Below are 27,146 nucleotides of genomic sequence, written 5' to 3'. Positions count from 1 at the left end.
GTGTGGTCTTAGAGACGTTAATGGAGGGGGGCGGGGAACCTGAATGGGTACGGGTGTTCCTGGTGGTCTTCTTAGCCTTCCAAGCCTCAAGTTGCCTGGTCGTGAGAAGAGCTTATTTTGAGTCTTCAGCGAGACACAGATGGAAAGTCCTGGCACATTCTGGACCCAGCAGATGCTCAAGGAACCGTGGCCTCTGTTATTTATGAAGTGGCCTCATCGCACCCCTCCCCGTCTCCGAGCCCCCAGCCCCTCAACCATCCAGGGTTGAACCTCCACAGACCTGGTGCCCCCAAGGGCACCAGGAAAGACTTCGGATCCAAACCAATCCCATTGCAGCTGAGGAGAGTCCGACACTTTGTGGAATTCTTCTTGTGACTCATCTGTATTTTTTTGGACACTTTTGGTCAGCAGGAAATTCCTTTAAATGAAACGACTAGCCTGGGGCAGCTGAGTTTGTGTTACCTCGTGTGGTGTCTCAGTGACTCTGCCTGGAACAAGGTCCCTTTCTTGTCCCAATTTTGTGGACGAGTAAACTTAGGCTTGGAGAGCTTGTGGTAATGCTTGTCCCTTCTGCTGCCTCCTTCCCCCGCTATCACACTTTTCATCAGGCCTCAAGCCCCGTGAGTGGCTCGGGTGTACTTCCTCTGAGCACTTTATCAAGGGACATTGAGTGGCTGCCCCTAAGGCTGACCTAGCTGTCAGACACAGCAGGCACCATGCCTGGGACCTTGTGACCCTTAGGGACTCAGCAAAGGGTTGAAATTCTTTAATAATCTGGAGAAAGTAAATGAACTTTCAGGTCAAATAAAATGTTTTAATATGTAATGTTAATACATTCATCTTTATATCAATACAGTCGGTGGCTCAGACGGTGAAGCATCTCTGCCTGCAATGTGGGAGAAGCAGGTCGACCTCTGGGTCAGGAAGATCCCCTGGAGGAGGGCATGGCAGCCCACTCCACTATTCTTGCCTGGAGAATCCCGTGGACAGAGGAGCCTGGCGGGCTACACTCCATGGATGGTCGCAAAGATTTGGACATGACTGAGCAACTAACACATACACGCAGTCATAAAATATGATTAAATTATTTTATTTTAAAGAGGAAGGGATCTCTTCTTCTTCCATGTTGAAAACCGAGTCCCCAAAACCTTGACTATGTTAGGTTTTTATAGCAAATGGTACTCAAGGTTGCAGATGGAATCACAGTAACTAATTAGCAGATCTTTAAATAGAGAGATGACCCTGGATTATCTGGGTGGGCCCAATGTGTTCATGAAAATGAAAGTGAAAGTTGCTCAGTCCTGTCCAACTCTTTTAGACCCCATGGACTATACAGCCCATGGAATTCTCCAGGCCAGAATGCTGGAGTGGGTAGCCTTTCCCTTCTCCAGGGGATCTTCCCAACCCAGGGATCAAACCCAGGTCTCCTGCATTGCGGGCAGATTCTTTACCAGCTGAGCCACCAGGGAAGCCCAAGAATACTGGAGTGGGTAGCCTATCCCTTCTCTAGCAGATCTTCCTGACCCAGGAATCGAACTGGAGTCTCTTGCAAATTGCAGGTGGATTCTTTATCAACTGAGCTATGAGGGAAGCTGACACTTAAGGGTCCTTAAAAGTGGAGCAATGAGGGGAAGAGAGAACCAGAGAGCTGGCTGCGTGAGTGAGCAGGACCCCCTGTTGCTTGCTGGGAAGACAGAGGAAGGGGCCACAAGCAGGGAGCGTGGGCGCTGCTGGAAGCTGGGAAAGGTGGGGAAACATTCTCTCCTAGAGTTTCCAGAAGAAACGCAGCCCTGCTGAACACCGCTGTTGCAGGACTTCTGACCTCCAGAACCGTAAGCTGATAAATCTGTGTTGTGTAAACCACCAAGTTGGCAGAAAATTGGCAGTGGTCCTAGAAAACTAATAGATCCACCGGGGCAGAAGTAGCTACAGACCACGAGAGCCCTCCCATGCCCTGGCTGCCCCCTGCCCCATGCTGTCTCTGGTGTGAGGCCGTGGTGGAGACCTCCAGCTGTGGACCGTGCCTGCCAGGCAGCGTCATGCCGTCATGCTCCACTCATGATATCACAGCAGAACTGGGGCCAGTCCTCCCCTCTGCGTTCTTTAGGTTTCCTGTGAGCTGTTACCTTTGGTTCCTTTCTTCTTGATCTTTCAAGCATCTCTTTCAAATTTGGGGGAATTTAAATACCTTTATTTTTTTCTTTCTTTTAGTTCTCTGCAGTGGGGCTTAACTAGGAACTACCTCCCTCTTTACCCAAATTTATTGGACTTGGCCCCCAAAGTGGCATTTCCCCCCTTTCCCTGGTAGACAATTTTTACTGGAGGTAATGGAAAATAGATAATATTTCTAAGTTTATAACATTTCCTCCAATGGTCTGGATTCTCAAATAGCCATGGTAACCAGTCTGAAGTGAAAAAAATCCAATAAATCAATGGGCTGGTTTCTCAGTGTCTAACATTTGTCTGCCCTGAGAATGTGGCAGAACCATTTAACTGTGTAACTGTGGTTCCAGCAGACGGAGGAGGAGAGAGAAAGAGAAATGAGAGTCAGTATCACTCACATTCTTGAGTGTTGGGTGTGCCCACGCTTGCTGTAGACCCCCAGATAACCCTTTTCCTCCCATATTGTTTCTGGAAGTCACAAAGGCAAGGTTAGACCTCTGGGGAGTAGTGGTCTTGCCCAGAGTTATAGCTGGGCCACAGCCAGGATTTGAGGCTGCTAAGTTCTGTCAAGGAGGTGATGGACAGGAAGAGGAAGCTGCCGGCTTCCAACAGAAAATTGGCATAAAAACTAGGAGAGAAAAGGGATTTAACTGTGCTTTCCCTATTTGGGATTTGGCCTTCCCTAGCTCAGATGGTAAAGAATCTGCCTGCAATACAGGAGACCTGGGTTCAATCTCTGGGTCAGGAAGATCCCCTTTAGAAGGGCATGGCAACCCACTCCAGTATTCTTGCCTGGAGAATCCCATGGACTGAGGAGCCTGGCAGGCTACAGTCCATGGGGTAATAAAGAGTTTGACACGACTGAGCGACTAACACTGTCACTTTCCCTTGTATGAGGAAGTGGACAACACCCAGTGCTATTCTCAGCGGAGTGCATTAGTTGATGGATGCTCATTTACCTAATCAGATGGTGTGTGCTGAAGCTCTTGATGGTTGTTTTCAAGGTTTGGGGAGATTCTATCTCTTGTGAGGTGGAGGGAGAGAAGACTCTGGTTTTTTGTTTGTTTGTTCAGTCGCTCAGTCATGTCTGACTCTTTGCGACCCCCTGGACTGTAGCACATAGGGTTTCCCTGTCCTTCAGCATCTCCTAGAGCTTGCTCAAACTCATGTCCATTGAGTCAGTGATGCCATCCAACCATCTCATCCTCTGTCGTCCCCTTCTCCTGCCTTCAGTCTTTACCAGCAACAGGGTCTTTTCTAAGAGTCAGCTCTTCTCATCAGATGGTCAAAGTATCAGGAGCTTCAACTTCAGCATCAGTTATTCCAGTGAATACAGTCTGACTAGTAAGAGCAATTGCCCTGAAACTCTGGTATGATAGACCCCCAGTGTGCACCGTCAGATCTTAACTTACATCCACTTGATATTAGTCCTTCGACTGTGATTTGAGCTACTCATGCTTTTCCTGATTATTCTCTTTCTTATCATTTTGCTTAGAGGACCTTCTCATGTACCAAAATTTTGAATTGTTATATGGTTACTGTAATCATTCTCTTAAGATTGATGTCATGCTTAGAAAGACCTTGTCTCTGCTGACAATACAATATAAGTAATTCCTCCCCGTATTTTCTTCTAGTATTTCTGGACTGCAAATTTTACATTGACATTTTAAATCGTGTGGAATGGATTTTGATGTAGGTTATACGTAATAGATCAGGCTCTTCGTACCTTCAGATGGCCATTAACATGTCCCAACATTATTTTCCATATTATCTCCAACTGCTGTGATCTGAATATTTGTGTCCTCCCAAAATTTAAATTCTCATGCCTGATGTGATGGTATTTATAGGTGGAACATTTGGTAGGTGATTAGGTCATGTGAGCAGAGCCCTCATGGTTGGGATTAGCGCTCTCATAAGAGACCTCGCAGAGGTCCCCAGCTCCTTCGGTCACATGAGGACAAAACATAAAGTCTGTGACCCAGAAGAGGGCCCTCACCAGACAGTGCTGGCGCCCTGGTCTCGGACTTTCAGCACTGTGAAAAATAAACTCTGTTGTTCATTACTCCCTAGGTTATGATGCTTTGTTACAGCAGCCTCAAGGGACTAAGACATCCCCTAAAGTGCCCCCACATGATATTCTAAATTCTTGTCCTCTATGGGGTTTGCTTCAGGACTTTTTATTCTGTCTCTTTGCTGTCTCTATGTACCAGTACCACAATGCTGTATCGTTACTACAGCATGTCCTCTTACTATTTCCCAGATCTAGTTCCTCCTCCTTATTAATCTTTTCAGAATATTCCTGGCTATTCTTGCCATGTTCTTTTTTCATATGAATTTTGCAATAAGTCCAAATTATCACCAAAAAGAATTTTGGGTGATGTCTTAGAGGGGAATGCCTTAACTAAAATTGCGCTCCCTTCTAACTGGCATCCTCAAGATCAGAGTGTCCTCCTCTTAAATGGCTTTTTCCTTGTGTTCATGTATCCCTTTCTAACTCTGTGCTGTTCTGTGTTTTTTTAAAAACTGTTTTCCCCCTAGTAGTTCTCTGTGTTAATTGCACAGTTAGTTTTGTAAGAAAGGCTGTGTTATTTTCCAAACAATGTATGTGATCCGTTCTCTGAATCCTCTCTAGTATTTGGTCTTGTCATTATTTTATTATTTTAGCTGTTCTCATAGGTGCGTAGTGACATCTCATCATGGTCTTTATTTGCATTTGTCTAATAGCTGATGGTGGTGAACATCTTTTCATGTACATATCTGCCGTCTGTATGTCTTCTTTAGTGAAAAGTCTCTTCATATCGTTGTCTATGTTCTAATTGCCTTGTTGTGTTTTTACTCTAATGTGTTGAGAGTTCTTCATCATTCTAGATATGTCTTTTGTCAGATAATTGTGGTTTGCAAATATTTTCTTCCAGTCTGCAGCTTCTCTTTTATCTTCTAAATACTAGCTTTCACACTGGTTTCTCGGAGAAAAAGCTTGTAATTTCAATCAGGTCCAGCTGACTGGTTTTTTTCCTTTATGGATTGTGCTTTTGGTATCATGTCTAAGAACACTTTACTAAACTCTAGATCCCAAAGATTTTCTCCTTTATTAACTTCTCAAGTTTTGTAGTTTTATGTTTTACATTGAGATGCGTGATTCATTTTGAATTAATTTTTATATAAAGTGTTAGGTTTAGTGAAGTTTAATGATACATGTTGCAAAGTAATGATATGTGATTGTCTATAGATACATATTAATGGTTTCAGTCTCATTTGTTGAAAAGACTGTCCTTCCACCAGGGAACTGCTTTTGCATCTTTGCTAAAGATTGGTCAGTCATATGTGTATGGATTTATGTCTGGGTTCTCTCTCATGGACAGAGGAGCCTGGAAAGCTACAATCCATAGGTTTGCAAAGAGTTGGACATGACTTGCATAGATCAATGTGTCCGTCCCTCTACTAATAATTAGTACAGTCTTGGTTACTATACCTATATACTATCTTGAAATAGGGTAAATGGATTTTTCCCACTTTCAGTTCAGTTTAGTTCTGTCGCTCAATTGTGTCTGACTCTTTGCGACCCCAGGAACCACAACACACCAGGGCTCCCTGTTCATCACTAACTCCCGGAGTTTACCCAGTCTCATGGAGAAGGCGATGGCACCCCACTCCAGTACTCTTGCCTGGAAAATCCCATGGATGGAGGAGCCTGGTAGGCTGAAGTCCATGGGGTCGCGAAGAGTCGGACACGACTGAGCGACTTCACTTTCACTTTTCACTTTCATGCACTGGAGAAGGAGATGGCAACCCACTCCAGTGTTCTTGCCTGGAGAATCCCAGGGACGGAGGAGCCTGATGGGCTGCCATCTATGGGGTCGCACAGAGTCGGACATGACTGAAGTGACTTAGCAGCATGTCTATTGAGTCGGTGATTCCATCCAATCATCTCATCCTCTGTCATCCCCTCCTCCTGCCTTCAATCTTTCCCAGCATCAGGGTCTTTTGAAATGAGTCAGCTCTTCACATCAGGTGGCCAAAGTATTGGAGTTTCAGCTTCAACATCAGTCCTTCCAATGAACACCCAGGACTGATCTCCTTTAGGATGGACTGGTTGGATCTCCTTGCAGTCCAAGGGACTCTCAAGAGTCTTCTCCAACATCACAGTTCAAAACCATCAATTTTTCACCACTCAGCTTTCTTTATAGTCCAGCTCTCACATCCATACATGACCACTGGAAAAACCATAGCCTTGACTAGACAGACATTTGTTGACAAAGTAATGTCTCTGTTTTTCAATATGCTGTCTAGGTTGGTCATAACTTTCCTTCCAAGGAGTAAGCATCTTTTAATTTCATGGCTGCAGTCACCATCTGCAGTGATTTTGGAGCCCCCCAAAATAAAGTCAGCCATTGTTTCCACTATTTCCCCATCTATTTGCCATGAAGTGACAGGACCGGATGTCATGATCTTAGTTTTCTGAATGTTGAATTTTAAGCCAACTTTTTCACTCTCCACTTTCACTTTCATCAAGAGGCTCTTTAGTTCTTCTTCACTTTCTGCCATAAGAGTGGTGTCATCTGCATATCTGAGATTATTGATATTTCTCCCGGCAATCTTAATTCCAGCTTGTGTTTCATCCAGCCCAGCATTTCACATAATGTACTCTGCATATACGTTAAATAAGCAGGGTGACAATATAAAGCCTTGATGTACTCCTTTTCCTATTTGGAACCACTTTATTCTTTTTTAAAATTGTCTTAGCTATTCTAGTATCTTTGCCTTCCTACATTAATGTTAGAACCATCTTGTTTATATCTGTAGAAGAATCTTACTGAGATTTGATAGAAATCTCATTAAATTGTGTATCAGTTTGGGGAGAATTGACAACTTTACCATGTTGAGTCTTCCATTCCACAAATACAATGTTTTCCAATTTATTTAGATCTTATTTTGGTCTCTTTTATCAGCACTTTATAATTTTTAGCATACAAGTCCTATACAGGTTTTATTAATTTGCACTTAATAAGAATTTCATGAGCAGTTGTGAATGGCATTGTTTGCTAATATTTTATTTAGGATTTTTGCATCAACATTCAGATGTGACATTAGGCTGCAGTTTCCTTTCTGCGAACAATATTTATTGCTTTTTGTATCAAGTCTTCCAAATGAGGGAATATTTCTTTCCTTTTGTATGCTTTGAATACATCCAGACATGAGGTCTCGAGGGAGCTGGTAGGGAGCTCTTTGATGACTGGCCCTCTTTTTGTTGTAGCACTCAGGCTATTCAGATTTTGTCTCTTCCATCAGTTTTGATAAATTCTTTTGGCCTAGAAAATTTGTGTTTTCAAATATATTTGTGTTTGATTCAGCAAATCCCAGAATTGTCTTAAGAGTTTTTAAACTTTTTTTTCTGTTTGATTATTATTTTCTCAGTATTTTAAAGTATTTGTGAATTTCTTCTTTTTCTTACCCAATCATTTGCCTATTATTTCTTTTCCCTTTTTTAACGAGCAAGCGTTCCTTGTAATTATTTATTAGTTCTGCTATTTTTCTGTTTTTGAATTCCTTATTTTTTTAGATCGATTTTTTCCCCTATGTAAGAATTTATTTTATTGTTCTGTTAACTTCCTGAGTTGAACTCTTAGTTTATTTTTCTTTCTTATTTAGTGATATGTTTATAAGGTTGAGAACCTTGTGCTGAGTAGTGTTTCTGCTTTATCTTGTGGGTTCTGATATAAAATGTTTTTATCACTGATTTCTAGATTCTGCGGTTTCAATTTTGATTTTCTCTTTCATCAGTGATCGTTCAGGAGACTGATTTAACTTCCCTGAGAAAAGAGGACTTGAGATTTTAAATTTTATACATTTCTCATTGTATATGAATGTCATCTCTACTTTCTAATTTCATGATGTTTTGAAAGTTTCTTTTGAGACTTAAACTGGAGACAGTTTTTCTCTTAAAGCTCCATGAATATTTGACTAGAAAGACTATTTTTGTTTCCAGACTACAGAACTTTATGTATAATAGTTAGATTTACATTATTGATTATAATATTTAGTCTCCTTCTTATTAATGATCCATCATGGCTTAGCGACACCCGCTCTCTCTCCTTGTATCTCCAGAAATTTGTTTCATTAATGTTGATGCACAGTTGTACTCATCTCACATGCTAGCAAAGTAATGCTCAAAATTCTCCAAGCCAGGCTTCAACAGTAAGTGAACCATGAACTTCCAGATGTTAAAGCTGGATTTAGAAAAGACAGAGGAACCAGAGATCAAATTGCCAACATCCATTGGATCATTAACTAAGCAAGAGAGTTCCAGAAAAACATCTACTTCTGCATTATTGACTATGCCAAAGCCTTTGACTGTTTGTTTCACAACAAACTGTGGCAAATTCTGAAAGAGATGGGAATACCAGACCACCTGACCTGCCTTCTGAGAAATCTGTATTCAGGTCAAGAAGCAACAGTTAGAACTGGACATGGAACAACAGACTGATTCCAAATACGAAAAGGAGTACATCAAGGCTGTATATTGTCACCCTGATTATTTAACTTATATGCAGAGTACATTATGTGAAATGCTGGGCTGGATGAGGCACAAGCTGGAATCAAGCTTTCTGGGTGAAATATCAATAACCTCAGATATGCAGATAACATACCCATATGGCAGAAAGTGAAGAAGAACTAAAGAGCCTCTTGATGAAAGTGAAAGAGGAGAGTGAAAAAGTTGGCTTAAAACTCAACATTCAGAAAATGAAGATATGGCATCCGGTCCCATCACTTCATGGGAAATATATGGGGAAACAGTGGAAACAATGAGAGACTTTATTTTTGGGGGCTCAAAAATCACTGCAAATGGTAACTACAGCCATGAAATTAAAAGATGCTTGCTCCTTGGAAGAAAAGCCATGACCAACCTAGACAGCATATTAAAAAGCAGAGACATTACTCTGTCAACAAAGGTCCGTCTAGTCAAAGCTATGGTTTTTCCAGTGGTCATGTATGGATGTGAGAGTTGGACTATAAAGAAAACTGAGCACCAAAGAATTGATGGTTTTGAACTGTGATGTTGGAGAAGACTCTTGAGAGTCCCTTGGACTGCAAGGAGATCCAACCAGTCCATCCTAAAGGAAATCTGTCCTGAATATTCATTGCAAGGACTGATGCTGAAGCTGAAACTCCAATACTTTGGCCACCTGATGTGAAGAACTGACAAATTGGAAAAGACCCTGATGCTGGGAAAGATTAAAGGCAGGAGGAGAAGGGGATGACAGGGGATGAGATGGTTGGATGGCATCACCGACCTGAGTTTGAGTAAGCTCTGGGAGTTGGTAATGAACAGGGAAGCCTGGCGTGCTGCAGTCCATGGAGTCGCAAAGAGTTGGACACAACTGAACGACTGAACTGAATGTTGATGCTGTGGTCTGGTGGATAACTGTTTAATGCCTTATTGTGAGCCGTATCTTTTGGAATCATGTATTGCCATTCTTTGTCTGGTTTAATGCCCTTTTCTCAGTGAATTCAACCTCCAGATTTTATATTTGCTGTCTCAGCTCTCTCTCTATTTGCATTGGCTGATACTTCTGTGCCCATACTTCTGTCTCAACCCTGCTGAATCATTTTGTGTCTCTTGTGTATAGCCACAGAGTTGTGTTTCCTCTGATAGTTAAGAAGTTCTGTAATATAATTCCAGTGGCTCTCTGGCTGATTACAGTTTTATATAATGTTCCTAATACAGTATATCTCCAGACACTATCTGTTAACACCCTGTTATGAAACAATAATTAAATTTATGTAATTCTTCATATCTTATCCTCACCCTCTAACTCCTTCCAATTTTAGCTAATTACGTTTCTTAGTGTTTACCTTTGCCTATTAAATGTTCCTAAACTCTACTGCCTAATTTGTTACCTTTAATATCTTTTAACCACCCTTCTTCTTCAGCTATTAAGGGCAGGTTAAAGAGAGCCAAGGTACCTGGGTGTGGGGTCTCATCCCACCTCTAAATGAATGGGGAATCCCCTTAAACTCTGTGGCCGGTGGAGAGGAGGCCAGGCAGAGGAGCGCTTGTAGAAGAGACCATACACCTACCAGGGAGAGGCAGGAGAATGTTCCACTTTCCGTCTGCCCTGCAGTAAGTGATGACTTCTTGTGCTTCTGTTTCCTTCTCTGTAAAACAAGAAGAAAATAGCACTTACCACGTAGTGTTGATTAAATGGAATAAAATAATTAGCATGGTTAGAGCTGTGTCTGGTCCACAGTCAGCATCCATAGGTGTTCATAGTTACACCATAGTGATCGTGATTACTGGAACTAGACAAAGCTTTATGGTGCAAAGGATGGATCACAGAAGATGTTTACGTTAATTGCAGCTGAGAGCAGTTAGGAAGCCATGGCACCCTTCTCACCCCGCAGAGCCCTTTCTGCGGCAACACATCAGCCTGTAAAGACCTCCTATTTTGCAGAATTGTATACTTAATAGAGCTTATTTGGGCTGGCCTCACAAAACCAAAGCAACTTGGAACCAGAATATCACTGAAACCAACAACAATCCTAATAAAAATATCAGCACAGCTAAAGACATGTTGCATCCTGTGTTCAGATACTTAAAGGGCACTACTTTTCACCACAAAGTGGAGTTGCTTGAAAGGGTGGGGAATACTGTGTTATGCTCATGGAGACAAGGATACATGGGCCTTATCATCTGAGGGCAAGTAGGGAGGTTCGCAGCTGCAAACTTTGGCGAAATGTGAGACCAGAGATGAAGACTCCGGGTGGTTATCTTTTGCATACTCTTTCCGAACAAAGATAGTAAATAAGCATGCATTCAGCACTTCCAAGTCAGAGCACGTGGCCAAACTGAGCAGAGGAAGGTGGGCATTGCACACCAGGCTGGAAACTTCCGTGGCCTCTGCCTTCAGTTGAGTGGGTGTGTCTTCCATTTGGTAGCTGTCACTTGGTGGTTCAACCATGGACAATGCTAGAAAACCATCAAGTATGAACCAAAATGACTCGGGTCTTTTATGTATTATTGCTGCCCCCTTTCTAATGAGTATCTCCCATATACACGCATTGAATATCTGTGTGGAACACATGGTGTGATAGGCCCTCATGAAGCCTTGCCAGTGGATTCTCCATGTTATGAAATCCATTCCGAATTGTGGTTAAAGCACAACGTAGGTCCAGAAGACAAATGCTTTCCCGTCATCATCCTCTACCCATAAGCTTCTGGTCTTCCTGGAACTTCTGGTAGGTGTCCAAACCATGTTTAGTAGTTTTGATTTGGGAGCAAAGGAGACTTTCACATAGGCAATTCCTCTGGGTGCAGGGCCTTCTGCGTTGACACCGCCCCTTCCGGTCAGTCCAGCGAATGACAGTTGAGCGCCCGAGTCCTTGCTGACCGGTGTCCTTCAGCCCTGGAAGATGTCACGTTTCTTTCTCAAACAGTCACAGCGAAAATATCTACCTCGTGTTGAGCTGCTTCAGTAGTAAATATATTGTACGTTAACTTTGTTCCTTATGGCATCCCTGGCAGTCAGCATTTATCTGCTTACTCTTGTAGAGAACTGCAAGGGCCAGAGGTGGCATGGTCAGTACGTGGCCAAGTGAGTCTGTGAGCCCAGTTCTTGTTTCCAAGGTGCCATCCAGCATCAGGAATTGTCCTCAGATGTCTCTGCTCCCTCTCCATGCTCCGGTTGAGACTGAGAACATACCAGTCTCTTGTGGATTTTGCTTTTTCAATACCCTCTCTCCTGCCTTGTAGGATTCTTCCTATTTTCTGCAGAGACCTTTCTTACTTGGAGGAGAGTTTTCATTCTTCCCTAGCTCCCATTCAGGTTGAGAGAAGGTTGAACCCATGATTTTTCTAAGCATTTTTAGAAGTCAAACTCTTTGCTAAGTTTCAAAGCAGTCATTATTTTTCTTCTTTTTCAGTAACCTTCTGATCTTCAGTTTTTCTTTAAAGTCTGTCTGAAAAATAACATTTAGTGTGGCCAACAGAATAGTCAATTGGCAATAATACATCTAGAACACAAAGCGGGCGATGGGAAGTAAAAAGCAAAGTGCTTTCCAATTTTGCTCATGTCAAATTCCACTGACTTTCTCTCCAGAGTAACATAGTAAAATGCGAACCCTTGAAAAGAAAAAAGAAACTCAGCTTTTTAATCCTGCTTTCAGTTTATAGCTGAGATACAAATTGGCCTCAATTCATGCTGCGTTGGAAGAAAATGACCCTGAACTGGGTGGAAAAAAACTGAGAAAGTGCCAGAGGAGTGAAGCAGAAATGAGAAATAAATATGGGGGCTTATTTTGTAATTAACAAATCATGTGTGTAATTTAAAGATCAACTAGCACTACTTATAATTAAAAATAGTTGCCCATGTCCCCATGCCTCTTGGTCCCTGTTCCTAGTGTCTTAATGTAACTACTGCAATCCCTTTAGCTGTTTCTCCTATTTTATTTTTCTTAAACCCTGTGTATTCTGAACAAAGTAGTTTTAGTACTCTTTCTTGATTCTTTTAAATTATTTATTATGTGTTAACTTTCAACTATGAAAGGGGAGAATTTAAGTCTCTTATTGAGTTGGCTTTAACACACACACACACACACACACACACACGTTCTCATTCCTTCTGTCTTTGTATCTCTCTCTCTCTCCTCCCAAAAGAGTTAGTTATATTATCAATTTTAGCTAAATCAATATTTAGCTAAAATGTCTCCCACATTGTAGGCGGATTCTTCACCAGCTGAGCCACAAGGGGAAGCCCAGGAATACTGGAGTGGGTAGCCTATCCCTTCTCCAGGGGATCTTCCTGACCCAGGAATTGAACCAGGGTCTCCTGCATTGCAGGCAGATTGTTTACCAACTGAACTATCAGGGAAGCTCCAGTTATATTATCAATTTTAGGTAAATCAACATTTAAATTTTGCATCGTGATCATTGTTGAGCTGTTATTTATAGCTGGGTCACATGATATGCTATTATTAAATTTCCTTTCCTGTGCAACGTTTTTGCTTTTACTGGAGGTGATAATCACTGCTTTTTCATGGCTTCCTTCGTTTTCTAGTTACCTCTTGCTAATTAATTCTAAAACCTTCTGATAGATCTGAAAACCTCCTCTGAATGTGTGCATACTAAGAACAAGTCACTCTTTCTTTTCCTTCCTGGAGGTATCCTTCCTGAAGCCATCTGGGCTCTGTTGGCATCTGAATTTGTGTGGTTTTCAAGCCTATGGCATTGCTCTTGTCTCTTCATCATGCTTGTTGGAATTCTCTTCCTGTCTTTCCTGAGTTCTAGCCTCTATTTCTTAGATCCCAGGACTCTCTGTTTTTCTGTTTATTTTAGTGGTACATAGCTTCTGGAAATGGAACTCGGGAGATAGAATTTTCAATTCCTTAAGTGTCTGAAAGTGCGTTTTTGTTGACCTCACTCTTGACTGGTAGTTTGGAAGCCATTTTCCCTCACAATTTTTAACAGCCTTACAGAGATAATCCCCACATTGTACAATTCACTCATTGAAAGTACGCAGTTCATTGTGCTTAATTTACTCACACAGTTGTGGTATCATCACAACATTCGTCTATAACATTTCATTGTCCCCAAAACAGACTCCATACTTCTTATCCCTTATTTTTTCCATTTCCTCTTTATCTTCAGTTTTATAAAGAGCTGAGGATATTCATACTTTAAAACTTTTGAATTCTTTTTCTCAGTAAAGTTTTAGGACTATTTCTATATCCCTTGTGCTAACAACTGTTCAGTGTTATGCATGTTGTAGTTGGCACTTCTTTTTCATTAATTTTTGGCCACGCCGTGTGCCCTGTGGGATTTTAGGCCCCTGACCAGGGATTGAACCTGTGCACTGAAAACACCAACTCCTCACCACGGGACCCCCAGGGAATTCCCTGTAGCTAGCACTTGATGTGATCTTGAGGTATGGAAATTTGTATTTTTCAGTTCTGGGAAATTCTTCGCCGCCTTCTTCTTCCTCCTCCCTTCTTCCTCCTCCTTTTTATTCTATCTTCATTGTCTCCTGTCAGCTTTTTAAAAATTATTATTTGCTTGTTGAATCTCTAGTATTGATTTTTTTTCTTCACTCTGTTACTTCGTTTTCATCCTTCACATTTCAGCTAAGACACCACCTTCTGGGAGCCCTTTCTCCATCCAGCCTTAGATAAGTCAGCACGGCCCTCCATTTAGAAGTGCTTTCTTTATTTCTCCTCTGAACGACTTCAAGGTTGCAGCTTAATAAGTAATTGTGCAGTTAACTCTGCAGTCTGCGTCTTTCCCAGTAGACTGTGAGCTCCTGAGGCCAGCGCTGGGTTTGTGGCCAGACTCTGGTGCAGCGCCTGGCGCCCTCCTCTTCCTGGGGCTCATGCATGTTTGGTGCTCAAGTGAACACGGGTAGCAGCTCTGCTGGGATGAACATGGTGTGAGGTGAGGGGGACATGGTCTGTAAAGACAAGTTTTGATAAGCAAAGCACAGTTTTACCTCGTTCAGGGGTGTTCCAGACCACTTGAAAGAAAACCAGCTTCTGTTCACTGAACATCTATTCGTCACAGCTTCTGTTCATCACAGGTGTCTGTCAGGCAGCTAGCCACCCTCCATGAACTCACTCAGCCACCACTTTCTTCCTCGGTCATGTATGTGTTTCTGAGTCCTTCCTGGTATTTAGGCAAATTGACAGGACAATGTGGAGCAAGTTTTATTTGCCAATATCCATCCTGGTAGTTAAACTGTCATGAACCCCCATCTCAGTTTCCTTGTTAGGAAATTGCCAGTAGTGTTTATCTCAAAATAGTTTGAACGAATCAAATGGAGAGTTGCCATCTCGTTTTTGACTTGTTTGGGGTGGGGTTTCTCGGCCTCTGCACTCTTGGCGTTCTGGGCTGGATAACTTCACTCTGGGCGTCTGTTCTGTGCGTTTCAGGCTGTGAGTGGCATCCTGGACTCTATGCACTTGATGCCCCCCTTGTAGCCCCCGACTTCACCCCCTACCCCCTAGTCATAACACTCAGGAATGTCTCTGACCTCGCCAAATGCCCCCCGGGGAGCAGAGTCACCCCCCACTGAGAACCACTGCTGTATGTGCAGACTTGGGGTCTCTTCCCAGACACATGCAGTTGGCACACCGCACTGCCCAGGGCTTGTTGGCATTCCCCAGAGCAGTGGGGGTCCATCCATGCGGTGGGTGGAGTGCTCAGAAGAGCATATCAGGTCTTGAGCTGGAATTGGAAGCATTTCCAGAAGCCTCCAGTGCCAATACGATGACCTGCTTGTTCTTGCTAGTTGGGCTCATGATGAGTAAAGAACAGAGCATGTGTATTTCTTGCACATGGCTTCCAACATCCCATAGAAGGAACCGAATGTTTTGAGAAATACCAGGAAACTCACCTGTGGTAAGTGGACCATGAAGTTAAACATTGATTTGTCAGATGGGAAGGAATTTCCTGAGTGTTGATTTGAATTCTGATTCCACCTTGGGAGAGAGACTGATGTTTTGAGATGGGCAGGGTGACTTAGATTTCTGTGGCTGTAGTTTTCTGGCTAAGCCCTGAGCTTCCCATTCATTGAGTGCAGCTAGGGAAACATTGTTTTATCCTGTTGGGATAAAACAAGCCTGGACCCACAAGCCTGGGGAAGAGAGAAAGGATTGGAATGAGTCTACGAATGGGGCTACAAGCCAAGTGGGGCCCTCGTGGTGAGCAGGTGTCCCCCACCAGATGTCCACGTTCTGATCCTGGGACCTGTGAATCTCTTACCTTTCATGGCAAAAGGGACTTTGCAGATGTGATTAAGTCAAGGACTTCGAGATGGAGAAAGTGTTCTGGGCTATTCACACGGCCTGAGCAAAATATGGGTTCAGTTCAGTTCAGTCGCTCAGTCATGTCCAACTCTTTGCGACCCCATGGACTGCAGCACAACAGGCCTCCCTGTCCATCACCAACTCCCGGAGTTTACTCAAACTCATGTGCATCGAGTCAGTGATGCCGTCCAACCATCTCATCCTCTGTTGGCCCTTTCTCCTCCTGCCTGCCTTCAGCCTTTTCCAACTGTGGCCAGAGGAGATGTGACTACAGAAGACAGTGGTTACAGAGATGCAACACCACTGGCTTCAAAGATGGAGCAAGGGGGCCACCAGCAGAGGAAAGTGGGCGCCTCCAGGACCTGGCACAGGCGAGGATACAAAAGGCCTTCCCTAGAGCCTCCAGGCAGGAACCAGCCCTGCTAACACCTTGACCTTAGACCAGAGAGACCTGTAGTTTGCAGAACTGTGCAAGAATATATTTCTGTGGTCTTAAGTTAGTAAATGTGGTAATTTATTACAGCAGCCATAGGAAACTGACATAGCTCTCAAAGTCTAGAGGTCAAAATGAGAGTCCTGTGGCGGATTCATTTTGATATTTGGCAAATCTAATACAGTTATGTAAAGTTTAAAAATAAAATAAAATTAAAGGAAAAAAAAAAAAAAAAACAAAATGAGAGTCCAGTGAGCATAAAGCCCAAAGCAGGGGGACTTGGGAGCAGACATTTCAGAGTGAACACAGATCCTTTGATTCATGTGATAATTGTGGGTCTATTAGACGTGTGTGTGTGTGTGTGTATGCATGTGTGTAAATGGGCATGTTTGTACTGGCCAGAATACAGAGCTTTGCAAGCTGGAGAGACTTGGCCTGCTCTGGGCAGAAACCAAAGTTCCAGACTACTTGGAAAGCTTTATATCCTGTTACTTGCAGTCCATCATCCAGACATATCTGTTCCAATTTGGTACCTAACATTCCTTGTCAGGTCCTATTATTTTTATCAGGAGGTTCGAAAGAGGATGGGATTATACTTCCAGTACATCTGCTATGTTCCTGAGCACTGGAGTTGATGCATATCTATACACGAGCTCATTTAGTCTTCACAAATGACAGTTGTTAGAGGATAGTGATGATGCTGATCTACTTTCTGACTGCATTCCATGTTTCTCGGAAATAAAGTGAAAGATGCTGGGAAGGACTCATGAGATCAGGTGAGATCAGGTTGGCGATTGATCTGGGCGTACTAAAATTCTGCAACCAGAGCCAAGGGAAAAGAGGAGTATGACAAAAACCAAAGAATGGGAGACTGGAGCTTCCAGGATGAAGGAGCAGGAATGAACATAATTTGACCCTTTCCTCCCAGTTCACAGCCACATCCTTGCTGAGACACTCGACTTGTTCTTCTGAGATACAGTAAGGCCACGTGTGTGGAAGCAGTTCATAAACTGAAGGCTGGGGGCGTATGAGTTATTATTAGGAAGTGTTAGTATAGTTGCTCTTTCAAAGAAGAGGAAAACTGTATATTTATAAAAAGTTGGTGGCGATGGTTTAGTTGCTAAGTCGTGTTCGAGTTTTGCAATCCTGTGGACGGCAGCCCAAGTACCTCTGTCCATGGGATTTCCCAGGCAAGAATACTGGAGTGGGTTACCATTTCCTTCTCCAGGGGATCTTGTGTCTCTTGCATTGGTAGGTGGATTCTTTAACACTGAGCCACCAGGGAAGCCCCTTATAGGAAATTACCAGGGCAAGTATTTTTGTTTTTTCCTTAAAATATGTTTTCAAGGGTGAATGTAGCATCTTCACCTACATCCTGTCCCAAGAGATGATTGGGCCATTTTCCTGTGCAGAAGCTTAGCCCATAACATTCAAATAAATATTTTGTCTTTCTCATTGTGTAATGTTTGATGGATACAAATGCATTGATGTAATATACACTTAAGGTGCATGCATGCTCGGTCGCTTCAGTTGTGTCTGACTCTGTGCGACCCTATGGACTGTAGCCCACCAGGCTCCTCTGTCCATGGGATTTTCCAGGCAAGAATACTGGAGTGGGTTGCCATGCTCTCCTCCAGGGGATCTTCCTGACTTAGGAATCCCACGTCTCTTGGTAGGTGGGTTCTTTACCACTAGTGCCACCTGGGAAGCCCCTACTACTTAAGGTGGTATCATAATAAAGGGCTTCCCTGGTGTTGCCTGGAGAATCCCAGGGATGGCAGAGCCTGGTGGGCAGCCATCTATGGGGACTTAGCAGCAGCAGCAGCTGGTGGCTCAGACAGTAAATAGTCTGCCTGCAATGCAGGACACCTGGGTTTGATCCCTGGGTCAGGAAGATCCCCTGGAGAAGGGAATGGCAACCCACTCCAGTGTTCTTGCCTGGAGAATCCCATGGACAGAGGAGGCTGGTGGGCTACAGTCTGTGGGATCACAAAGAGTCAGACATGACTGAGCGACTAACATTTCATTTTCATCATAATAAAACCAGCAGTCACCAACCCACTGCACACCTGAGGAGCTGCAACATTGCCAATACTGTTGAAACTGTTTATGTGCTCTTTCCTCATCCTGCCTAGATGCTTCTTCCCAGAAGTAAAACTGTTCTCTTTATTATTTATCTATTATCCCCTTACCTTTTAAAAACAGTCTTATCCTGTATCACACATGCAAACAGTTTTCTTTTTTGGGGATTTATAAAAATGATTTTGTACTTTATTTAGCTTTTTAAACTTGTCTTCCCCCCTAACTTATGCTTCAGAGGATCATTCATGTTGCCTATAACTGTAGTTTGTTAATTTGTTCTGTGTTTGACCTTGTAAATTTGTTGTTGTTCAGTCACTGAGTCACATCTGACTCTTTGGGACCCCATAGACTGCAGCAGGCCAGGCTTCCCTGTCCTCCACCATCTCCTGGAGTTCACTGAAATCCATGTCCACTGAGTCAGTGATGCTCTCCAGCCGTCTCATCCTCTGCCACCCTTTCTCTTTTTGTGTTCAGTCTTTTCCAGCATCAGGAAAATGATGATTGACTTTTCCAGTGAGTCATCTCTTCACATCATGTGGCCAAAGTATTGAAGCTTCAGCATCAGTCCTTCCAATGAATATTCAGGGCTGATTTTCTTTAGGATGGACCATATGCAACCATTTATCCACTCTCCTTCATGGAGATTAGATTGATCCCTTCTCAGTTTTTTTATTATTTTATTATACATTTTTTTTGGTCTTAAAAATAATATTGCTGTTAACATTCTTGTATATATCTCTTGGAGCCCATGTACGAGGGCAGCTTCGTGGTATGTACTTGGAGTAGAACTGCTGAGGTGGAAAGTGTGTAAATGTTGAGTTTAATGGAATAATGACAAGTCATTTTCCAGAGTGCTTGCCCAAGTAGCCTTTCCTTCTCCAGTCGTGTTTTAGAGTTCCTGTTGTTCTACATTCTCACCAGCATTTGGTATTGCTGTTCTCCTAAATTTTCAATATAAGCATTGTCTTTTCAATATAAAGCAGTATCTTCCCTTGTTGTCCTAACTTTCATTTCCCTAATTACTAATAGGATTGAACTTCTTTTCCCATTTTTATTTGCTTTTTTGTTACCTTTACTGTGAAATACCTACCATGTTTCTTGCTGTTTGTGTTGTTTTTTCCTTTGTCTCATTGTTTTATAGAGTTAAAAAAATACATATTTTGAATACTAATCCTTTTGTTAATTAAATGTGTTTAAAATATATTCTCCCAGCTTAAGGTTTCTGTTACTGGTTTCTTTATGATGTCTCTTGAAAAGTAAAAATTTTTTATTTAGTTCATTGTTTGTATTTTATGATTATATTGTGTCATGTAGATCCTTTCATACCTCATGGTTACAAAGTGATTGTCTCATATGTTCTTTAAATTTTTTAAGTTTCGCTTCTCACATTTAGTAGTTAATACTTCTGGTTATGATTTTTGTAAAAGATGTGAAATATCAGTCCAATTTCAACCTCTTTTTATATTAATAGCCAGTTGCCTTCAGACAGGTTTTGTAATAGTTTATTTCCCATTGCTTCTCTGATAGTTCAGTTGGTAAAGAATCCACCTGCAGTGCAGGAGACCCCGGTTCGATTCCTGGGTCGGGAAGATCCCCTGGAGGAGGGATAGGCTATCCACTCCGGTGTTCTTGGTCTTCCCTTAGGGCTCAGCTGGAAAAGAATCTGCCTGCAATGCAGGAGACCTGGGTTTGATCCCTGCATTGGGAAGATCTCCTGGAGAAGGGAAAGGCTACCCACTCCAGTGTTCTGGCCTGGAGAATTCCATGGACTCTAGGGTCCATGGGGTTGCAAAGAGTCAGACACGAATGAGTGATTTTCACTTTCACATTTCCCATTGATATATGACATCTCTGTCAAGGCATGAGTCTGTTTCTGAACTCTCAATTTTGTTCCATTTATAATGTGTCTTAATTACTAAAACTTTAAAAATAAATCCTAATATCTTAATAGGGCAATTCCCACTCACCCTGTTTCTTTTTCCTATAAAGAGTCTTGATTATTTTCTTCCATGTAAATTTTAGTATCAATTTGTCAAAGTTTCTTTACTATGCTATTGGGATGTTTTGCTTAGAATTGCATACTTTTCTCTTCATGGGCATAGTATATAAATCTCCACTTATTTATGTCTTTTAAAATGTCTTTCAATAAAGTTTTCTCCACACATGCCCTGTACATCTTTTATTTTATTTTATTTAGGTACTTTATTTTTGGCTGCTGATGTATACAGCTGTGGTCCATTTTAAAAGACATAAATAAGTGGAGATTTATATACTATGCTCATGAAGAGAAACTTCATAAGTTTCTTTACTATGCTATTGGGATGTTTTGCTTAAAATTGCATACTTTTCTCTTGTCCAGTCATCTTGCTGAACTCTCTTATCAAGTCTAATAACTTTTCTATCTTCTTCTGAGTTTTCTTTGTAGATAGATAAATTATTTGGGATCTGAATTTTTTGCTTCTTGCTTCTGTTACTTCCTTCCCACAGAGGATGTTTTCTTGTGTGTTTAATGATGTATATAATGATCTATATATATATATATATATATATTTTTTTTTTTTTTAATTGTGAGTGTCTATGTAATGGAACTTAGTGAAATTGTTGAGAACCTAAATTGAAGATTCTTTTCTTTAGAGAGGATTCATGGGTGCTTCTTTGGGGAGCCAGGTGGATGCTAATGTTTTGAAGCCATTTCAGCCCCCTTTGAGAGCCCAGGAAAAAGTCCCTGAATCAGCGTTCCTGTCTTTTGTTGTCCCCAGGCTTAGTGTTTTGATTCCATCACTGCTATATGCATTTTTCTCTGGGGCAACTCTGCTCTTTTTCTTTGCCCATTGTTCATGATTTTTTTTCAGTTCACAGATCTTTTTTTTGTTTTTGTTTTTCCCCCTTAGAGATTTCCTTGACTTGCTTTCTAGCACTCTGATGTTTTAAAACATTCAGTTCTTTTAATGTAACCAGCAGCTAGTTGTACTGAAGTAGAAAGCTGTGTAAGTATTTAGATGATGGACGTTCTTGGCTTTTATTTCAACCAAATTAACATCAAGTTAATTATCTGAATGTGTTCCAGTTTTTTTCCTTTGTAGCCCACCTCCTGTTTCCGGATCTGAAGGAAGGCTGGTTTGGTGGGAATCTCATATAAGGATAGGATTTGGGGGGAGGGGCATTGTTTTTTTATTTCTGTTCTAAGTGAGGGAGGTGGCTGGAGCCCAAAGGAGAGTCAGCGTAGCTTCTCAGTCTTTCTGTAGTCGGGAAGTCTTTGACATTAAACCCTTCTTTACTTGGGCTGCTTTGCTTTTAGTTGAAATCTCCAGTCACAGAAAATTAAATGTCAAGGTGGTTTTGTGATGTGGAAAGTCTCTCTGAGGGAACTGGAAAAAAGCCATGAAGTGCTGTGAATTTCAAGCCTTCCCCAAGGATTAGGAGACCAGGAAACACTGGGCATTATAGCTCTGATTTTTAAAGCTGGGTCTAATTACAATGGATGTGTCTGTCACAAAGAATGAAATATGTGACTTTTACCTTCGATAAGGAGTATGTTGCTTTCATTAACCTATGCCCGCCTCCTTCATTCCTCTGGGCTGCACACCCTTTCTCTGCCCTGCCACGACTTCCTGCACTCACCTCATCACTGCACTTAATCATAGTCTCTGGAAACTTCTAGTTTACTTCCCCTTCTGCCTCATTAGCCTGTCAACATCTTGAGTAAATAGATCGTGTAGGCTTTGTCTTTGTAGTTCAGAGGCTGGGATTGTATTAGCAGTGTAGTAGCTGCGGGGTTAGGAACAGGATTTTACGCATTCCACGTTGCCTTAATCTTTTCGGGCAGATAGAAATTTTAGACACAAATCAGTCCCACCCCAGCATTGCTGCTGCTGCTACTGCTGCTAAGTCGCTTCAGTCGTGTCCGACTATGCGCGACCCAATAGACAGCAGCCCACCAGGCTCCGCCATCCCTGGGATTCTCCAGGCAAGAACACTGGAGTGGGTTGCCATTTCCTTCTCCACACCCGAGCATTACTGATTGGCAAATCTTTCTCTTCTATTACCCTGGATTATCAACTTTCTTAAATTTAATTTAAAAGTAATTAATTCTTAATTTTATTTTATAGCTGTGACGGCCCCGATTATTATCATTACTACGACCTGAAAAGGTTCGGCTTGGATATCAGTGGTTCTCTGAAAGTGTCTGAAGGGAGCATCTGAGTTACGTTTACAGTTCAGTTGATAGTCCTAGATGCTGGTATAGCATTGGGCAGTATATTAATTATGATACATTGTTCATATGAAGAGCTCGGATTTATGGAGCAGTTATTATGTTCCAGGCACTGTGCCTGGACTCTACATGCATTACCTCATTCATCCCTTACTCACTGTGCAAAGGCGTAGAGTGACCTTCCAGTTGCCTTGCAGCTGGAGCTCAGAGATCACATGACTCTCATGCAGGTCACAGTTGCTAAGTGGAAGGACTAGGAGTTTAGTTTGGGCTTCTTGACCTCAAAGCCTGAGGCCTTAGCCTCTCTCAGCGTATAAATGAATATATATATATATATATATATATATATATACACACACACACACAACTTCCTGGTAGGTAGCCTTTTTATTTTTGGAAAGATCAGGCAGCTTGCCAAGTGTATGTAGTTAGTAAACAAGAAAGCCGGATTTAAGCTAAAATGGTCCGTGCTCATTTCTCCACTCCCAATCCTATTGTACTTTTACTAAATGTCACAGCGGTAGTTTCAAATGTGTGCGTGCAAATGAAGCAATGCCTCAGAAGCTAATGAAATTAAAAAAAAAAAATGAAATCAAATATTTTAAAGTACTGAAAGAAAACGTCAACCTAGAATTCCCAGAAAAAATATCATTCAAAAATGAAGGTGAGACGAAGCCTATTCAGACAATAAAAACCTAAAAACTTATTGCCAACATATCAGCTTTAAAAGGAATATCAAAGGATGTTCTTCAAGCAGAAAGAATATTTTCCCAGATGGAAATATGAAGATGCAAACATAAATGAAGGCTAGCAGAAAGGTCGGAGCAGGCAATGGCACCCCACTCCTGTACTCTTGCCTGGAAAATCCCATGGATGGAGGAGCCTGGAAGGCTGCAGTCCACGGGGTTGCTGAGGGTTGGACATGACTGAGCGACTTCACTTTCACTTTTCACTTTCATGCATTGGAGAAGGAAATGGCAACCCACTCCAGTGTTCTTGCTTGGAGAATCCCAGGGACGGGGGAGCCTGGTGGGCTGCCGTCTATGGGGTTGCACAGTCGGACATGACTGAAGTGACTTAGCAGTAGCAGCAGAAAGGTTAAATAAGTAGGTTTACAATTACTAACGATACAAAGCAGGAGTAGTAAATATCTTAGAAAATTTAAAGAATTTAGAGAATTAAAAATAAATTCCAAAATCATACAAAAGGCAGAGGGATTAATGGACTTAAATTATTGTATGGTTCTAGTATTATCATGAAAGTGTTAGAAATTAAAATTTGAATAAGACTACTAATTCAAGGATACATATGTAATCTCTAGGCTAGTTATGAAAAGAATAGTGTGAATATTTAACTAGTAAATTAATAAAGAAAAAATGGAATAGTAAGAATATTTGATGATAAAATGAAAATTCAAAAAGGAAAATGATATCTATTTCATTACAAAATAGAAATTTCTTCTTACAAAAGAAATAGTAAGGTGGTAAATATAAATCTAAATATAATACTAATTATATTTAAATGAACTATATTATCCAATAGAAGAATAATATTATCATACTGTACCTAAGAAAAAAATTCATGAGAGACACAGTTTAAATTTAAACTATGTCAGAGGTTAAAAGTAAAGAATTAGGAAGTATATCAATCTTAACCAAAACAAAGCATGGTTAGCTCTCCTACTATCACACAAAATGACTGTAAGGCAAGAGGCATTGATAGAGATTTAAAAAGCATATTTCATAATCATAAAAGTCAATCTACAAAAAATATATCACAACCTCAAATCTGTATGCACTCAACAGCATAGCTTCATAGTGTATATGGCAAAAGTGGAGAGAACTAGCAGAAACAAATAAACTCACAGTCAGTTTGGCATTCTTTTTTACATACTTCTTTCTATAACTGTTAGAAAAAGCAGACAAAAAATCATGGATGCAGAAGACCTGAACAACATAGTTAATCATGCTCGCGCTCAGTTGCTTTAGTCGTGTCCTACTCTTGGCGACCCTAGAGACCGTACCCAGCAGGCTCCTCTGTCCATAATGTTCTCTAGGCAAGAATGTTGCAGTGGTTACCATGCCCTCCTCTGGGAGATCTTTGAGGCTCAGGGATCAAACCCATGTCTCATGCCTCTCCTGCATCGGAGGCGGATTCTTTACCAGGGAGCCACCAGGAAAGCCCAACATTTGTTCAAAATTATATGTGTGGAACATTGCACATGGCAATCACAGAACTGCAGTGAGTTTTAGTGCACATAGAACATTAGCCAAAGCTGACTACATGCTGAGCCATAAAGGAGGTCTCAACAAAGGATCGACATGATTCAAAGCATGTTCTCTGTTCACAATGAAATTAAACTAGAAACCAGCAGTAAATAGATAACCGGAAAACCTCTAGTACCTGGAAATTTAAAATTGTACACTTAAATAGTTCATGGTCAAAGAAGAAATCACAACTGAAATTCATATTTTGAACTGAATCCTAATAGTTTAGAGGCTGACGGGGGACAGGACAGGAGTCCAGACAAATGCAACAGTGTGTGCAAAGGCCCTGAGGCAAGAAAGAGTGTAATCAATATCAGGGATTGAGAGAAAGGCATGGAAAACAAGAGGTAAGCAAGGGTTTTGTAGAATACAGTGAGGAATTTGGTCTTAATGCTAAGATAAGAGTGATACTTTAAGCAGGGGGTGATGTGATAATATTTCATTAAAAAAAGTAAGCTTCTGACTGCAGGAGAGATTGGGGGGCAGTTTAAATTTTAAAAGACTGTTTGGAGGCAACTGCAGTAGTCCTGGCTGGAGAGAATGGGCTGGATGGTGGCAGTGGAGCTGGGGGAAGTGGGAGGTTCTAGAAAGCTCTGGGAGGTAAAATTGACAAAACCTGGTGATGAATTCACTATCAGGGAGAAAGGGAGGGTGGGGAACCAAGGAGGACTCTGGGATTTTGTTGCCCTGGGTGGATGGCAGTGTTTTTTCTGGGGCAAGGGCTCCCAGGTTGGGGTACAGAGTGGACGAAGTGAATCCGTTGGTTTGGGTGCAGGTTCAATTTGAGCCGTGGCTGAGACGTTAAGTGGAGGGTCAGATAGGCAGGAGGACACGATGCAGATCTGCAGGTCAGAAGAGAGGGCTGAACCACATACACAATTAATCACCCTTTGAACGTAAGTGTTGAATTGGTTCATGTTTATTTTTTCTTTTCATTAAGTTTGAGAAATCGTTTTTTGGTTTTCAACCTTTGTTTTTTTTCTCTCTCCCCTTTTCTTTGGAGAACTTGTTTGAATTTTTCTTTCCATACCTCTCTTTAAGTTTATGTGCTTCTTTTGAGCATGCTCAGTTGTGTCTGACTCTTTGCAACCCCATGGACTGTAGCCCACCAGCCTCCTCTGTCCATAGGATTTCCCAGGCAAGAATACCGGAGTGGGTTGCCATTTCCTTGTCCAGGAGATCTTCCTGACCCAGGGATTGAGCACGTATTTCTTGCGTCTCCTGCATTGGCAGGCAGATTCTTGACTGCTGCGCCACCTGGGGAGCCCAGCTTCTTTTGAGAGGCTTCCTAAATTCATCATCTCCACTGTGCAGGATACACCCCTTATCTCTGCCGCCTGCCTGGTGGGGTCACCATGGGGCATGATCAGCAGAAAAACAGATGGCCAAGGAACTAAGGATGCAAGCCATTGGAAAATGATTTGAATGTGGGAATCAGGTTGCTATTTGGGGTGAATATAATTTCCCAGTACAAAGGATCTGAGCACTTGCTGAAGTGCCTTTCAGAAGGTTTGCTTATTGGGCCCTTATTGGGCCCACACAGGCATGGGCCCAAGTCCTTAACCTCCCTAGGAGGAGCATGTTGCTTGATAAATCCTGGCTTCCAGCAGGTACTCACACAAAGCTGGTGGGCAGGTGAAAGAAGTAGGGAGAAGGTTCAGCTGAAGATTGGTTCCCAAGCTCATATAAAAGCATCTAAGAATAATAACTTTTGGGTTTCCCTGGTAGCTCAGATGGTAAAGAATCTGCCTGCAATGCAGGAGAACAGGGTTAGATCCCTGAGTCAGGAAGATCCCCTGGAGAAGAGAATGGCAACCCACTCCAGTATTCTTGCCTGGAGAATCCCATGGACAGAGGAGCCTGACAGGGGAACCTTCTTGCGATCTATCTGGATCCTGAGTCCAAGGAGATTTCACAGTCAGAAAACAAGGATTCCAAATGCTTCAGCTGGTGGAATGTTCTAAGAGATTAGTCCATTGGTGCTTTTAGTTCCAATATTTTAAAAATTTAAAAAGGAAGATGCTCAGGAAGACTTTCCTCCATTGTTTTAACAAATGATGCTATAAAAAACTGAGGCAAAGGGGGAAAAAGTCTTTTTTTTTTTTTGCCTAGCCTACCACATTGACCTCCACACTGGGAAGTCATATTTTGGCTCTTTTTCCCTCAGTAATTTCTGTGCAGTAGGATGTGGTGA

The 27,146-nt window shown here is 41.9% G+C and overlaps 1 protein-coding gene across 3 annotated transcripts in view; it reads left to right on the top strand.

The window, feature by feature from the left end:
- The window catches only part of CPXM2 (carboxypeptidase X, M14 family member 2), a 132,257-nt gene that overhangs the window by 61,263 nt on the left and 43,848 nt on the right, over positions 1-27,146 (top strand). The gene's annotated exons all lie outside the window — the stretch shown is intronic.

This window comes from Bubalus bubalis, chromosome 23, assembly GCF_019923935.1.
Source record: "Bubalus bubalis isolate 160015118507 breed Murrah chromosome 23, NDDB_SH_1, whole genome shotgun sequence".
Taxonomy (NCBI): Eukaryota; Metazoa; Chordata; class Mammalia; order Artiodactyla; family Bovidae; genus Bubalus; species Bubalus bubalis.
This window is presented reverse-complemented; position numbering and strand designations above follow the sequence as displayed.